The sequence below is a fragment of the Lolium rigidum genome, chromosome 3 (assembly GCF_022539505.1).
Source record: "Lolium rigidum isolate FL_2022 chromosome 3, APGP_CSIRO_Lrig_0.1, whole genome shotgun sequence".
NCBI classification, from domain to species: Eukaryota; Viridiplantae; Streptophyta; class Magnoliopsida; order Poales; family Poaceae; genus Lolium; species Lolium rigidum.
Genome location: NC_061510.1, coordinates 139,991,701 through 139,997,326, shown reverse-complemented (window position 1 = coordinate 139,997,326; position 5,626 = coordinate 139,991,701). Strand labels below are relative to the sequence as shown.

Genomic DNA, 5,626 nt, shown 5'->3' with positions numbered 1-5,626 from the left:
AAACGTGTCATAATACTTAGACAAATCCCAAAAATCATGTATGTATTTTTTTCTTCATCATTTTGCATCAGGTATTTTTAAATGGAATATTATTTTGAATAAAACAGAATCGTTAAATGACATGTGGGGCATGCTTCTTTTGTTCTATACGTTGTACCACACTAGAGATTTCCCAAAAAGGGTGTACACATTTGTTCTCCTCTTTTTTCCATCAACTATTTCCAAACAGAAAATAATTTTCAATATGCAAAAATATAAAATTGAAAATTATCTTTAACTTTCTATGAAAAGTCCAACAGAGACAGCACGATGGAGGAGGCACGTGGTACTTTCTTATGATGAATAGGGGTTCGCTCAACAACTGTGCACTGACACAAGCCCCTGCCACGAACGATGCTTCCGTTGCAACACGATGCTTCCGTTGCACCGGGACAATTTTCATTATGCGAGAGATCGGGTGTAATGCTTAAACACTTATTAAGTAATAAAATGGTTTGTATCAAAAAAAGCCTATTTAGTTTTGTAAAAATTGTCCCAATGCAATACACGAGTATGTTTTCCTATCGGGATAATGTAGAAGGGGAGAGGTGATGTCCATGAAAAGGGGCCCAATACTGAGATATGTTAAATATAGATGGAACGATACATATAATTTTGACATTATGATAATATTATTGAAAATCCGCCGCAACGCGCGGGCATTGTCCTAGTGAACACTAAAAGTTACTCCGCATCCATAGGGTGGTATGACTTCAGTCGCCACTTCTTTTGGCTAATGGCACGAATACAAGCAGGACATGCACAAATGGATCCTTGCTACAAAAGGATAGTTGGGATGTTACAGTTACAGGGAAGAAAGGAGCTTCCCATGCTCAAGTACACTTGTATGAATCCAGCTCTTTGTTACAGTTCAATGCACTCGAATAACTACAAAATTATGAAACCCTATCAGACTATCATGGATCATTGGGCACCAGAGCAGCTTCAGACCATCAGCACCTTCACGTCAGAACTAGCGCGACCTGTGATCTGCTCCCACTGCACCTTCTCTTGAAACCACGGTCTTGCTGCATCTGATCGTCGCATCGCGTCCTCTTCCTGCTGTCGTGGCGTTGGCCGTGGTACCCATACGAAGCTGGCATGTTGTCCATGGCGTCGACATGCTGCGGGACCATCGGGTAACCGGTGCCACTGTAAGTGTAAGGCATGCCGCCATAGCCGTAGTACATGGAAGGATCGGCTGACCACGGCATCCCACCAAAGAAAGCGGCATCGTAGCATGCCGGGGCAAATGGAGGAACGTTGTAGCAGCCGTACTGATGACCGGCATGGTTGGCGGTGCGTGCTCCCGCTGTGTTCGCCGTCGCCGTCGCCTGCTCCTTCTTTCTTGGTTCAGGCGCCGCAGCTGGATTCGACGTCGATTCGCTTCTGTCGCTGTGCTCCGAGGCGGCGCCCATCTTGGAAGAAACTTGGCTATGCGAGGTGGCCGCGACCGGGTTGCTGTCACCGGAAGCGCTGCCGGCCCTGGCGGCGAGGATGTTGGAGATGGTTGTGCGCAGCGCCAGGTTGGGGATCAGATCGTCTGCGCGCGCCGGCGCCCCGCACACGCACTTGGAGGGCGACGATGTGGGCTCGGATGCATCTGTCGCAGAAGCTGCTGAAGCAGCACTTGCTCGTCAACACCGCGTCAGCCATCACCGTCTTGCAAATCTTGCAGTGGAGATCCGCGGGGACGCCATCGTCGTCGTCGACTGGTGCCACCGGAGCAGGCGGAAGCACCGACGTCGCCTTCCCGAAGTCGAATCTCGCGTCGCCGTTGGTGGGGCAGTGCTGGATGAAGTGGCCCGGGACGCGGCACCTGCGGCAAACGTAGCCGGCATGCGGCGCCTGTTGGCCCAGACCCGGCAGTACTCTCGCCGATCTGTTACCAAACACAGCCCCTGTACGTCGAGTACTTTCCGACGTAGACGACGAAGCGATTTCCGACGAGACGTCACGCACGTACGATAGCCAGTACTTCCGCCGTGTGGTACGACCCAGCTAGCCAAGCTCCTGCTTGATCGATCTTGTGATCTGCTAGCTAGTACTACTCACGCGCACAACACAAAAACGATTAGCCACAGGTGCATATCGCACCTTGGTGTTTTTCCTTGTATTGATTCAACTCACGGTTCTGTTACAAGCCTAGCTATTACATAGATTATATAATACCTAGACTAGCTAACCGACTCGGTGCACAACTCCTAGAGCCATACACATACGTATACTACTTGTACACGTGAGCACACCGTGTTGTCTTCATATCGGAGTGCTTATTCCTAACAATCACCCCCTAAGCACGACGTGTGCTTCACTTCGACCTGGGTCCCAAATGCGCCAGCTACTTCCCGCGGGCGTCTTCCTCGATATTGCTTTCGTCGTTCCTCGTGGAACCCATGCCACCGACTTTACCTTCGTCGGCTTCCCTCTGGCTTGACGCTGACCTTCCTTGTCCGCATCTTCCGTCTTCACCGGTTTCTTGATGAACAAACATTGCTTCGTGTGCTTCATCTTCACCGGACTATTTACCGTCCGAAGTACCTTCTTCGGATAGTAGTTCAACACGCGTCGTATGCGTGCTCTCATCGGTCGTTGTCGTCTCGTCTTCAGTGCAGTCGAAGATAGCACGACATACTCTTCTGCGCCCGACATCGCGCTCGTCTCATCACTTGAGGGTCTTCCATTTGTTGGTTGAGGTTCCATCGGAACTTGAGTTGGATTGCAAAGTGCTTATTCCTAACAGCGCCGGCCCATGGTATGCTGCGCCACGGTGATTGTAACGAGACGGCCCCTCCCACTTGAGTTCCGCAGCGTCGATCACCGCGCTGATAGCCTTGGCTTCGTCGTCGTCCTCCGCACCCGCCGACGCGCTCGTCCTCGAGGAAGAATCCGACGAAGAACTGCCACTAACTTGCGTCGCCTTGGGTCGCTGAGTGGGTGTCGACACGATGGCATCGGCCGGAGGCCCGGTGACTCGGCGCACCACCAACGCCGTGTCGTCCGTGTACTCCTCGCCAGTCTGCGCGTCGGAGAGCGCGATGCCCTCCCTGGGACCCCGGCCACGCGTTCGGCCGTGGCCGTGGCGGCTTGTCCCCATGATTAGGCGCTTCACCTCGCCGACGGAAATGGAGGGCGCCGCGACAGGCAGAGAGAAGGTGTCCACGCCACTCCTGTATCGGTAGTACACCGCCATCCCTCGAAGGCACGGAGACAGAACGCACTCGCTCGCCTGAGGTGATTGATGGCTAGCTGTATGTAATGGCGAGGCAGGGAGAATGTGCATCTCAGTGATCGGGGTTCATGGCCTTATATCCTTGGGCAGTATGAATCCGAGAAGGTTTCGAGCCTTTCCTGAACCGCCTTTGGGTTACCTTGTCCGAGGATGAATCCTGGTAGTACACGGTTTCTATTTCAGTTTCCCTAATCCGTCAATCCGATCGCACCGGAAAAGTGCACGACGTCCGTGTCTGGTGTTTACTGTCAGACCTTCCAAACATGCTTACATGTTACTTGGGGATGCTCACCTCCCGATTTGGATACAAGCATCCACTCGGCTATTTTCGTGCTGACTTGCGGTGACGTGGTCTTTTCGTCCTTACAAAAACTTGATATATATACATCTACGATACAAAAATAAATAGCTTTTTCATGTCAATATGTTGTGGACAAATATATGAGGCAACACGAACTCATGCAAATTACCGAGAAACCAAGCCAAATTGCTTGTAGTTGATTCACGTGTTTTGTTCTTTCTTCCTTTTCATGACCATCGCTAACAAAAGCCTCTTCATAATAAAAGAATAAAAGTTGTTAGATACAATTACACTTCGACCAAACACAAAATTACACATTCTAGCTTTCTCATTGTCAATGCAAATGTTCAAATTGGCCGCAAGGACACAGAGACTAAAAGTATCGTCACCCTCGTTGCTTGCTTGCCACATGCACGTTTCATTGAGAAGAAAATGTTTGAATAATTAGGGTTTTTGGATTGAGAATAAAAAAAAATCATGTCAAGATCCAAGGCAGCAATTAAATTGAACCTTAAAGATCGAAACGATTCTGCACTGGTGCAAAATAAAAATAAAAATCCGTACTTAACAACTAAAAGGGTGCTAGATCTATCGATAAATAGTCAATGCCTATAAGTAAATACTACATAATTGGAGGTATAATACTGGGAAATCTGCATAGCCACATATCATAATGATGTATGTGAATATAATGCTTGACAAAGCATCAACATTACACACTATCCGGAGGAAAATGCAAGATCAGTTGGAAGGTGGTTTATAGACACAAGCGTCTTGAAGACTTGGGGATTCTCCACTTAGAGAAATTTGCACGTGCCCTCCGTCTTAGATGACCTTCATTTGAGTGGCGTGACCTCAACAAGTTTTGGGTGGTAATGGGAAACCATTATGATGAGGTGGATATGGAGCCATTCTACGCCGCTACCAAAGTCTCCATTGGTAACGGGAACACTGCGCCTTTTTGGGAGCCGCCTTGGCTGCATGGAAGGAGCCCCAAAGATATTGCCCCTCTCGTGTTTGAAGCTTCCACCCGCAAGAATTGAAAGGTCAAGTAAGCCTTGCATAACAATGCTTGTATTTCAAAGATCAAGATGGACTTGAATCTAACGATACCACACATCCAACAATACATCTGATTATGGTATGAGGTCAACACTATCCAACTTAGAGAAGATGTGGGGGACTCAATTCTGTGTACTATCACCTCTAGTGGGGACTATTCTTCATCTCCGGCATATAACGCACAATTCTTTGGAGCCTCTAGCATGAATAAGATGGTGTGGAAGGATTAGCTTCCACCTAAGATAAAATTATTTGTTTTGCTGCTGATCTGGGCATTACCCTTCGGGTACCTGACATTAGTCTATCTCCTTTGGCCCAACAAAGGGCCCACGAAGATTGCCCTGATCCAAGGTCGGCATATACGTCGGTTACTACAGAGAAGACTCACAAGAAGATGGATCCTTGATGAACAAGGCAAGAAGATGTCGATAAAGAAAAGAATAGACTAGATCTTGATGTAACCTAGTCGAGTTCGGACAGGACTCCCGGGACCTGGCCTACTATATAAAGGCCAGGAGAGGGTCTGCCGAACAACAACACACGAAACCCGCACAATCTAGCAGACACAAACCCTATAAACTTTGCCTCCCGGCGAGTTCGCCATAGCAGTCTATCGGCTGCCCCACTGTAACCTATATTACTCGATAAATCAAGATCCGACAAAGTAAGGGGTTTTACCTCATCGAGGGCCCCGAACCTGGGTAAATCTTGCTCCCTGTTCGTTTGGTATCCGATGTCTCGTGTTTACCTGCAAAATTCCGTCAACCCTAAGCCCATCATGGTGTGAATTGCCGAGGAGCTCCCTCGTCAATTGGCATCGTCTGTGGGAAACCTGCTGGTACAAGGCACTTCATCGGCTATTCCGATTTTGTTGGCTACATGTTCGCCGGCATGACCACCACCATCGGCTCCATCGTTGCCGAACTCGGGGAACTCGATCCGCTTCGGGTCCTTCGAGTTCACTCCGCACAACGACACGTCGCGTTCTTTTT

General features: G+C 49.0%; 1 pseudogene; it reads right to left on the bottom strand.

Moving 5' to 3' along the window:
- Positions 1-1,001: 1,001 nt before the first annotated feature.
- On the bottom strand, positions 1,002-3,232 carry LOC124703688 (annotated as a pseudogene).
- Between the last annotated feature and the right edge of the window lie 2,394 nt (positions 3,233-5,626).